General features: G+C 40.4%; 1 long non-coding RNA gene across 4 annotated transcripts in view; it reads left to right on the top strand.

Moving 5' to 3' along the window:
• The first annotated feature begins 577 nt into the window (after positions 1-577).
• Positions 578-12243, top strand: part of LOC147015332 (uncharacterized) — a 14592-nt gene continuing 2926 nt past the window's right edge. The window contains exons 1-3 of one of the 4 annotated variants that reach the window (XR_015050289.1): positions 578-625; positions 3355-3995; positions 10683-10786. This is a non-coding gene — a long non-coding RNA (uncharacterized LOC147015332). Of the gene's footprint in view, positions 626-926; positions 1153-2774; positions 2796-3354; positions 3996-10682; positions 10787-12243 lie in introns of those variants that run through there. The other 3 variants (XR_015050287.1, XR_015050288.1, XR_015050290.1) reach the window with 3 other exon arrangements.

Below are 12243 nucleotides of genomic sequence, written 5' to 3'. Positions count from 1 at the left end.
GTCCCACATGTTATTGGGTATTTTGTGATCCTCGTCATGAAGGTCCCACGAGTTGTACATGGAGAAGCCTTGCTGTCCTATCCACAACAGAATGTACGTTAATTACTCCTCTGGGGCTCATCCAAGCGAGGGGTACCCCTCCCCCCCCCAGAGTCACCACCACGTGATAGGTCGGGACAGAGCGAGGTTAGGTAGTAACCATAGCGACGGCACACGTACAAATGATTGGTTGCCGGAGACGTGTTGAATAGTGACCCGGAAGCGGAAGTCCAGTAAATTTACTGTTATTCATAACTAATTCCTCGAGTTGGTCATTTCTGAGTTATTGTTGGGCAGAATTATTGGTGATAGTAAAGATGTATTAAGTCAGTTGTTGGGATGAAGCGAAACCACAATCCTGACATGGGGAGAGGTTGGGGGCGGGGTGTGACGGTAGGGGGCGGGGTGTGACGGTAGGGGGCGGGGTGTGACGTTAGGGGGCGGGGTGTGACGTTAGGGGCGGGGTGTGACGGTAGGGGGCGGGGTGTGACGGTAGGGGGCGGGGTGTGACGGTAGGGGGCGGGGTAGGAAGTTAGGGGGCGGGGTGGGGTCAGGGGGAAGTGAATTCCGTGATTAAAGATAACAGGTAAGGTTGTTCACCGTGGATTCTGTGATTTTGGGGCTAGGGTAAGAGGTTATTAGGGATAAGAAGAGTTGGGTAAACGAGAACGATACTCAATTGAGCGCACACCTTCACCAGGTGAACACTTTACGTTTTCTACCACCTGCCCATGTAAACACAACAGCTCGAGTGACACCACGTGTCGATGTTAACACGATTCGAGTGACACCACGTGTCGATGTTAACACGATTCGAGTGACACCACATGTCGATGTTAACACGATTCGAGTGACACCACGTGTCTATCATTTGGAAGTTAAATAATTAAATCGTAGGAATCGCAATTTACCGTTGAACAGCCGCTCGCAATAAACCTTCATCGACGTGGTCAAAGTTTCAGGTTAAAATCCCAACAGGGAGCACGTGCTCGATTTGGCGGTAACCAGGTGAACATAATCATCGCTTCCAACCTCGACACCCAAGGAAGGAAGGTTTGGCAAATATCCCCCATTAACCCCCAAATCGGTTTTTATCCGTTCATCTTCATCAAGGTAAGTTTAAATGTGACTAAAACGGAACTCTGTGATCGAGATCACGTTGTACACGTTTTGGACCCGCTCGGTTTAAATGGCTCGGTATACCACGTGACGAACAAACTGATGTCGACAGTTAACAGCTTTAGTCACACGTTTAACCGTAAATTCCAGGTGGGTAAAGGCTCGAAATTCCCTCACCGTTCACTCAAACACCACCACCCTTCACTTTTATTGCTTCGATTTCCACAAGTTTTCCAGGTGAACCTTCCTCTCCACCGAGCCTCATGCTCACAACCCCATCGCCATTTTTAAAAACCATGTCATGCGATTTTCGGGAGACAATAATGGACTTCCCGCACGCACCTGAATCAACCCCAGCCACCTGTTCTTCCACCCCCACGTGTTTTCACACACACACCCCTCCCCCACGTGTTTTCACACACACACCCCTCCCCCACGTGTTTTCACACACACACCCCTCCCCACGTGTTTTCACACACACCCCTCCCCCACGTGTTTTCACACACACCCCTCCCCACGTGTTTTCACACACACCCCTCCCCCACGTGTTTTCACACACACCCCTCCCCACGTGTTTTCACACACACACCCCTCCCCACGTGTTTTCACACACACACACCCCTCCCCACGTGTTTTCACACACACACACCCCTCCCCACGTGTTTTCACACACACACACCCCTCCCCCACGTGTTTTCACACACACACACCCCTCCCCACGTGTTTTCACACACACACACCCCTCCCCCACGTGTTTTCACACACACACACCCCTCCCCCACGTGTTTTCACACACACACACCCCTCCCCACGTGTTTTCACACACACACCCCTCCCCACGTGTTTTCACACACACACCCCTCCCCACGTGTTTTCACACACCCCCCTCCCCCACGTGTTTTCACACACACCCCTCCCCCACATGTTTTTGCACACACAGACACACACACACACACACACACACACACACACACACACACACACACACACACACACACACACACACACACACACACACACACACCCCTCCCACCCGTTCGTTACACCTCGTCATCTAACCCTCTTTCGTGCGTATCCTGCCTCGTCAGTTTTTATCCCCCGCCGCATGGCGGAAGGGGGATATTGTCACCCGGGTCGTCTGTCCGTCCGTCTGGCTGGGCGTCAACATTTATAGCTGTGAGTGCAATAACTCAAACTGTTCGCCATATCGATTTGAAATTTGAGTCACACATGTACCACCTGAAAAGGAAGAACCCTATTGATTTTGGGTGTGGCCGGATCCAAGATGGCCGACTGGGGCGGCCATCTTGAAAAAAAGTTTTTGTAATAAATGGAAAACCGCTTATCTGATTTCAATTATTTTTGGTTACTTCGTTCCTCACCCCTGGGGAACCTTTTCCAAAATGGTTTCGGCCCGCTCGGACATCCAATATAGCCGCCAGGCAGCCATGTTGAAAAAAAACGACGTTATCCCGATATAGGCTCTAATTTTTTTCTTCTCTGATGAAACTTGCTGGAAATGTAGGTAACGGAACGAAGTAGGTTGCTATTGAATTTCGGTTCTATCCCAAGCATCCACCTCTGGGGGTTCACCCACCAAGCCCATTCCTTGACGAGTCTCGAGCATTGTCTACTGGGTACGAAAACATTTTTATTTCTTCAGTCATATTTAGGGTTCAACAACCTTTGTTCAGATTGAACTCTTTTTCAAATGATTTGTTTTAAATTGAAAAAAAAGCCTCAAAATCCTTGCATCATTACATCTGTAGAGCAAGTAAATGGAATGAGTTGAACAAGAGCAACAAGTACTGTTGAGGAATGAAAAAAACACACAAACAGTACAAATGGCTGATTGCCACCACATATAGAAATCAACAACCAAGAAGTTAATGGATTTGGGAACTAAAAGCCAGTTTAATGCGTTATAGATGCAGTGTTCGATTGCTGCAATGTTTTCACATTGATTAAATTATATATGTTAATATATATGTATATGTATAGATTGACATCATTCTAACAATACCTATGACTGTAATTGATTTCATAATGTGGAAAATTAAATAATGTAAACTCTCAGCTGTGAATTTGGAAGATGGGGAAGGGGGTATAAAGGTGGAGGAGGAGGAGCAGCAGTATGAGAAAGCAAAAGGATGAGGATGATGATGATGATGATGATGATGATTGTTTTGTCTGCAGGTGCTGGGTCTTGCAATAAAAAGTGCTTCTTCAGAGGGACCACGACTGGTTTGACGTGGGTGGATTTAGTGTGAAAGAAGACTCCAGGTAGTCAGAATGTGCAGTCGGTCAGCGCATAGACGTAAACAGGGAGATTGCAAGACTTGCAAAGGAAAGCAGGAAGATCAAGGTAACTTACCCAGAGGTGGAGTTGCAAGGCAGTGCAAGGGACAAACACACAGAAGGAGGAATGATAAAAGGGAAGTTGAGGATGCAAAAATGTTGGGAGTGAGGAAGAATTTCCAAAAAGGTAAACTTTGCAATGGGGAAAGGAAAGGAAAGATGATTCAAAATCGGGGAAGGCGTAAAAATTATAAAAGTCGCAGCAACCACAATGTACATAGTATGAAGGTGAACAACGCAAGAAGGGAGAAAGAAGTTGGTTGTGACAGGGCATGGAAAATAATGAACAATATATTGTGTGGTAGAGTAAAGGCAGAGTGCAGAGGTTTTGGTGCCAAACGCAGGAAGCAAACTCATCCGGATCGTGCTCCACCTTCTTTTGATCCTTCATTTCGTGGAGCTACTGTTACTATTGGGCGACAGAAGCAAGATGGTCTGGGAACAAATAACTGGCATCTGAACATTTCAGTTGCATATTGGTAAGCCACACCTGGGAATACCTGTCAGCTTGCCCTTGTGTTCCTTGACTTTTTCACATTGTGAGCCATCTGTAAATCGTTTTTGTCGCCATGTTTTTTTTTTTTTAAGGGGGATATTGTAATCTGCTCTCTGTCTATCTGTTTGTGTCCATCACGCTATCGCCTCCTAAACGGTTGTGCAGAAATTCACCAAATGTGGTAGTTATGATCATCACATAGCACGAATGTGTAAGAGCAGAGTTTTTATTTATTTATTTTTTGGATTCTCTTGCCTGGGCGGGTTTAAAAGGTCAAATACGAAAAGAATGCAATTACAGGCACGTTTTAAAATGACTACAATCAACATCAATATATGGGAACGCAATATGTAAATATTTTTGCCATTTCACCTCTGGTTCATGCCCCAAGGGGTGGGGACTTTGGGTCAAGAGGGGTCAAAACAGGAAAGATTTTTAACTCAAAATTTAATATTGCGTAAATCCTGGTGGAACTTTTTGCAAAACTTTCACCTTTGCTTTAGGTGAGAAGCATGGGGATTTGTGACAGTGCACCATCATCCTTGCTCTGGTTTTATTCTATTTATAAAGAAATGTATTTTCGTACCCGTTTGTATGTATTCATTGTGTTAAGCAGTTGTTTTTGTTGACGGAATCACGATATAAAGAATAAAGTTTCACATACCATCATAAATATGGGACGTAAGAGTTCCCAGCTCGGAACATTTGGCAAGCTTGCATTCACAGTGCACAGCGATTCTACAAATTCAATTTCCACATTTTCGTGGAATTCATCCTCAAACGTCACATCTGCGATTAAATACAGGTAATTCATTTCCAGGTTACGAGACTTCAAATCGCTGAAGTGCATCAATGTGAACTTGGAATCATCAAGTGTCATGCAATCACAGCATTCTCGTAGATGACGCAGCAGTAAATATCGACCGGTGGAGGTGAACAACAAATGAAGTTGAGTGAGGCCACGTAAACCACAGCGATCCATTGTAACAGCATACAGGTTGTGCACAATAGCAGAGTTCTGGTGATGTTGACTTCCTCCAAGGATACGCACATCACATTCTTCCACAACGAAATAGAAAAAATTGGGGGGGGGGGGAACTTTGAAGATACTAACATCACACTATTTACACCAATTAAAAAATTTCTAACTCGTAATTTATAAATATATTCCAAAACTTTGAAGATACGTCACGCTATTTACACGAATTCAGAAATTTTAAACTCATGATTTATAAATATATTTTGAGCATCACATGTGAGGTATGTTTGTTCCTGGAGGGCACTTCATGGGGTTTGAGGATGAGCCTGGGCCTTTCAAGCTAAATAGCATCCATTCACAAAATTGAGTTATCAAAATGTTATTGTGGTTGCTGCTTTATTAAAAAGCTTTTTAGTCGTGCAGTAACGTTGAGACTAGCAGGAAGGGTCACGGTAATGTTTCGGTTCAGCTAGTTCACAAAGAAAATGTAAAAGAGGAAGAAAGAAAATGGCTGTTTAGCTACTTCAGTGATGTCTCTTACAGAGTAGCCTGAAAGTTGCTTAACCCCTCCCTAGTGAAGCATTCATTCTTAGTGACTCCAAAATGCTACACAAAATGTCTAAGAGGATTTGGTGACGAAATGAGTGGTGTAAGGAAAATGATGGAGCACATACAGATACAATGACTGATCAATTATTGCAAGTACCGCCCAATAAAACCTGCATATTGAATGAATGCTTTACTGGGGAGGAGTAAAGTGACCTCCAGGCCACCTTGTACAAGTTAGGATTCTTGTTGGTTATGGAAATACTTGAGAATGGAAGATAGGTCCTTATAAAAACTAATGACTCCATCCTAGAGGAGATTTTGAGATATAATTTTTGTACTAGAGTGTGCGGCCACACTTTGATGCCCGTTTTCCACGCCAACGCTCATGGTTCACCAGCAAGCAATGAAATTAGTACAGAGATTGAATAGTCAACCGACTGGAGTTACTTGCATTAATGCCACATGGAAATACTTTTGTGCATCACCACTCAAGTTGAGTTGGAAATGGTGCATGATCTTGTTTAATAGCCTTTCAGGCTTGGAAAGAAATGTATCCATAATTGTGATGTCATTGTGACAGCTATGGATAATTGATTAAGTAAGAGATTAATTGCTCCAATTAATTAAGAGTAGAAATGTGATTGTGTCTTAAGGACTGTATATATTAGTATGATAAATCATTGCTATATTATGATATGATCTACTTAAAATTATTATTTTACAATTTTTATTTTATTTTTCGTAAAACTCGTGTTCTTTACCAACGGATCTTTAACTGAAGGATTCTAAAAATATTTCTGCAAATCTTAGTGGAAATATGGTCGTCCAACAAAGTGTTCTTTGTAACAATTGAACCCGTAATTTTTTTTTCTGCCTGTAGATGTTGGGTTAAAAATGAAGCTTTACACAAGGATTTGTTCCAACAAAGGGCTAATGCTCAAAACATCAGCTTTACCTTGCTTCCCATGGTAGCTAGCAATCTTTTGTCAATTTTCAATCGATAAAACCTAAGATTGACTCATTTTAAATGATCATGTAAAAACGAAAAGTAAACTTCCCAGTCATTTTGTACAATAAATAAATAAATGATGTGCAATAAATCCCAATGGATGTGACAATTTAACATTTCTTATGTTTAAATCACTCAATCCACCTCCATGAGCCAATTGAGGAATCTTTTGCAAAACAACTGTCACATAAAGAATATAAACTTCAACATAAAAAAACAACTGTACATATGTATTTATTCAAAATATCAGGTGAATAATTAAACCACAACAGATCTCCAACAGTAATACCTTAATTAAAGTAATCTCGAAAATGAGTCATTGTGTTGCCTCGAAGAATAAAAGGCAAGAAATTATTTGTAAATCTACGAGGTTCAATTTGTGGAAGACAAATTCTTTCTCACCAATGAGTGACCATGCAAGAATGGAGAAGGTAATTTGCATCAATAATAATAATAATGTGTAATTTCCTATTGATAGCATCCATAACATAAAACTTTAAAAAAATATTTAGCATCCATGCCAATCACCTTACGAGCTGGCCTCACGATTCTATCTAATTTCCTTTTGTTATCTTGAGATAGTCCATTATACCATAAAATACTACAAAATGTAACAACGTTTTGAATTACAGCCTTAAGCTATAACGATACTTGGAAGAGCGCATACCTCCGCCAGGCTGAACAGTTTATGTTTTGTATTCCACCGAAAGGCCGATCTGCATCCAGACCTAAACCAAAATCTAATTGGCTTATTCGAGTCACATACCCAACTCGTCCACCAAGTTTTGTCCGAATCCATCCAGAACTTTTTGAGATCATACTATAGATGTTTTTTTTTTTTGCTCTATCTCTCAATGGTGAAGAATCGCTAAATTTTGGTATCTGGATCTTCACCAAAATCTAATCAATATGTCCGTGTCACACACACAACCTGTCCACCAGATTTAGTCTGAATCCGTCCATAACATTGAGATATCCTGCTTACAGACAGACAGACAGATGGACAGGGGTGAAAACAGAACCTCTGTCCACCTTCGGTAGCAAAGGTAAAAACGAAAACAGAATATCCATATGAACATTAAAACACTTCAGGTGCCTTAAAACTACATGCGTTGATTACATTTCAAAACTACTTTGTTCAATTCATCAGTAAAGGTTCCAAAATATTTATTCTCTAAAACAATCTCAACATTTTTATTCAAAATGGACAATGATTGATAATTATTCTCTCTTGTCTTCTGAAAATAAAGAACTATTTCCTTTGTTTTCCTGACATCAAGGACAAGATTATTTCCCAGGCACCAACATACAAAGGAATGAACATTCTCTACATCATTTGTCATTATTTAAAAAAATCAGTCCAACAAATCAAATATCATTTGAATAATTTAACAATAGAACATGATGATAAGCAAAATCACTGATGTATAGGGTAAACAAAGTCAGTGATAAAACACATCCTTGCGAAGTAACAGTGATGCTCGTGATATAATCAGAAAATGTATTGTCGAAACAAACTTTGTTGTCTATCCATTAAAAAATTAATGACCCAAAGATTCAAAGTTGAAGTCATACCCATACCCTGCAACTTCTCCATCAATAAATGAGTCCAAATAGTATTAAAAGCTGATTAAAAATCTACAAACAAAATCCGTGCATAGGATGTTGCTCTGAAGGTGTTCACACATTTTGCTTTGCATTAACAAGGTTATGATTACATCTTCAATACCTCTCTTTTTTCTGACAAGCAAATTGAAAAGGATCAATAAATTCCTTCATTTGCTCCACAAGAATGGTTCTCACAACCTTTTCCAAACATTTAATGCTACTTGTCTATAATCTTTAAGATTCACTGATTTGGCTATTTTAAATGCAGGTACAATGAGTGAAGACTTCCACAACTTTGGAACTACTGTATTTGAGAGTCCATTGACCACTGAAACAGCGAATGAAAAACTGAAACCAATTCCCTGTAACATTCTTTCAGAATATGTTCAGACAGGCTACCTGGCCCAGCAGCCTGACCAGATTTAACATTCTTTAAAGATCTTTCAATGACAGAATAATTAAGTTTAATTCTTTTCTCATGGAGTCTCTCATGTGTCCTGATAAATTATCTTTCAACTACAGAATAATTAAGTTTAATTCTTTCTTCACGCAGTCTCTCGTGTGTTCTGATAAATTATCCTGAACTAGCATAAAATTGTAGTCCTCAAATAGAACAAGAAATTTATTCAAATCATTGGCAAGAGTTAACACAATCATAACTTATGTAAACTGTCTACATAAGTGCCACTAAGCCAGGTTTTTATAAGTTGAGTTTTTTTTTTGTATAGAAAAGTAGATTCATATCTTTAGTGGACCAGTGATCTGAATAATGCCCCAAAAAGGGCGAAACTAGGAGGTCACTTGAGAAGATACTTGATCAGGAGGTTGGTTGGTTGGTGAATTACTGGATATGTACTGATACTACCAACCTACCTTATGAAATCGATTTATACTAGGTGTTCTAATTGTCTCTCTGAAAGTACAACCAAGAGACCACTCCATGGGCTTTATGTAAAGCTTATCTTCATACTGGCAATTAAGTTTCTATTTATACTCCCATTTGGGAAATGCTGTGGCCAATTGGTAAGAGATATTCGTCAAAGCTGCCATGGATGAGAACCATGATCAGCATTCAGTTGATCAATTCTGGGGGGTTTTTGCAATGTATTTTTGACTTGAGAGTAAATCATTATTCCATGCATTCAAATTCCAACAATAGTACATATTTAATAGACATACTGACGTTCTAATACGTACCGAGACATACTCACATTGTAGTATCGACTTAACATATTCACGTTTCGATGTACCTCTTGTTGGTCTACATTTACTTTTTCTTCTCTTTTTTTACCTTGGGGTTTTTAAAGTAGAAATTAATATAAATAGCTCTTTTAGGGACTAATACATGGTGTAAATCATAAACCTTTGACATATATACATATATACATATATACATATACACACACACACACACACACACACACACACACACACACACACACACACACACACACACACACACACACGCACACCTCCTGACTGTTATCGCTGCGGATTATGTCACACGGTAAAACTGCATCATCCGCAAAGAAAACTGCCCATCTGCCACCCAGACGATTGTTTCCACTAATGCAAACCATTCAACCAGAAGGCACGTGATGTGATCAGCGGGTAAATTGAAACGTTGAGTGTGACAAGCACTCCCCCGATCTCCATCGGTGTAGGACTATGCGGATTATATGGTTTTACCGTGTGAGACATAATCCATGGCGATGCTCACCATTACAGTCAGGAGGTGCATCTGATGTGTAAACACCGAATGTGGTCATCATTGGTTAGATATTTATCGATATGCCATCCTGATGAGGGCAAATAAGCCCAAAATCTGGATAGGTGGCTCTGTTTGATGATTAACTGATGTTGACCATGTAATCTTTGTCTGATTGATAGTCGCCGGGCTGAGGCCCCTGGGTTGGAAGTGACACTTTGGTGTGGGACTATGTCCAATGGAGATTGGGGGAGTGCTTATCACACCACACGTTTCAAGATATATATATATATATATATATATATATATATATATATATATATATATATATATATATATATATATATATATATATATCAGCCATGATAACAAACATGTAATTTATTGTGATTTAAATGAAAATCCAGAATACGATTTATTGTGAATATCATAGAAAAGGAATTTGGGGTTGAAGATGGCAGAGAGAAAAAATGATAAAGTTGAAATGAGTGGTGAAAGACGTGGCTGGAATTCCATAAAATTTCACTTCCAAAAGGTAGAAACAACGTCCTCATAAACCGTCAAAATACCTCTGAATGTATGACATGGAATTGCAATAAGAGAGATGAAATAACCATTTAATTTTGCCATATGTATAGCTCATCAGCGATTGCTCACTTAGATTTCTCCTGTCATAACTAGTTTATCCTAATGCATTGTTTTAATTGGTAGAAGTAACATGACATAGGTATGCAAGGTTTATAAAGTACTTGTTTGAGCATCAATTATTAATTCCATTGTAGTATTTCTTATTTTTCCTTGTCACTTTTATCCTTAGTCTTGACCAGAAGTATCAGACCCTGGGAATGGGATCACCTGGTAAAGGCAGTGCATCATGCATGAGCAAGACAGAAAGAGAAGAACGAACTTCTACAATTGAAGGTGGTGAAGAATTGACATAACTCTGTTCATAGAAGCTAAAATGTTGGTTGAAAACAAAATGATAGACGAATAACAAGCAAATGTTAGAGTGGGGATGGGGATGTGGGTGGAGGGAGGAGGGGGAAACAGATATAGATGAAAATACTTTTCTGAAATTAATTGAACAGAGGGGTGGCATGAGATGGTGGTGTCATCATCTTGAAGCCTGAGGGAGAAGTCAAATTTATGAACGATGTAAGATACAGGAACGGTGGGACATGTGGTGAGGACATTTGACTGGTATTACAGAGGATGTACATACAAATCCAACTGAGGGCATTCGGTATTAAAGATTTTAAAATTTTAACCAAAAATTTTTTCAGGAGAATTAACATGTTGCTATAAATGCAGCTGGCTCTGATCTTCATGGAGATGATGATTTACCTTCAAGGATGGGGTAATCTGTAATCGGCCATCTGCCTGTCCACCTGTTCTACTTGAAAAGTGGTACTACGCCATACTTTGTACCAACGAAGAGGCAGCCAAACCCACATCTTCTTTAACGCTCCCAATTATAACGATTCCTTGTGGGGTCAGCCAGGGGAAATTATTCTGGCTGAAGTCTATGCAACCGGCTGGCCAGGCTCGACATTAGACTCTGACAGTAATTTGTAATTTAGTCTCTGCCAGCGATAACTTGCCTACTCTTCACAAGATACTCCATGGGATCTTTAATGTCGACCAGCAACTAGTACTGGCAGATAGTTCCTCCAGCTTAACATCCATCCGATGGATGACGCACACAATGATGATTCACCCTGCATGTGCAACACCAGTGTCAAAGATGAGAGCTGGGTCACAATTCAAACACAGGCTAGAAAGCTCAGAGGTAGGTGCACACACCTCAGGGCCATCATGCCAGTCCCCAACTCACATCCCTTCTTCTTTGTTTTGCGTATGGCAGCTTGGCTGCCAGGTAGCTATCATTTTGTTGGGGCACGCCTATGCCTCTGATGCAGTGCCCCTATACCAGGACACTGGCATTCATTTTGCTGACCTCGTGAGGATGACAGGCTGTCAACCCCACTTGGTGTTAATTCAGTTTGAGAACTAAGATCTTAGATCCCAGGCCAGCCGCCCTAACCGCTAAGCCACCACCAGGCTTACCCACATCCCTATAACCACAATAAAGATGAGTTTATTGATGCAGAAAACTTAAACAAAGGATTTTCTATGTTATCGAGGTAAAAACAGTCGTCTTATTTATTGAATAACAAAATAACAATCTTGATTGATAACCATGCTATCTCTTCAACATTCATCCTGGTAGCTGTCATTACCCCGTAGACTTTAAGCGAAAAGCAGTGTTAAGCAATTGGTTCACTTAGCTGTCCACAAACGACAGTTTATGATCGAGGAACAACTTTATTTCAATTTAATGTTATATTTCGAACAGAAATCGGAAAACAAACCTGTAG

This window comes from Eptatretus burgeri, chromosome 12 (genome assembly GCF_056783735.1).
Source record: "Eptatretus burgeri isolate ZD-2024b chromosome 12, Ebu_testis_v1, whole genome shotgun sequence".
NCBI classification, from domain to species: Eukaryota; Metazoa; Chordata; class Myxini; order Myxiniformes; family Myxinidae; genus Eptatretus; species Eptatretus burgeri.
This window is presented reverse-complemented; position numbering and strand designations above follow the sequence as displayed.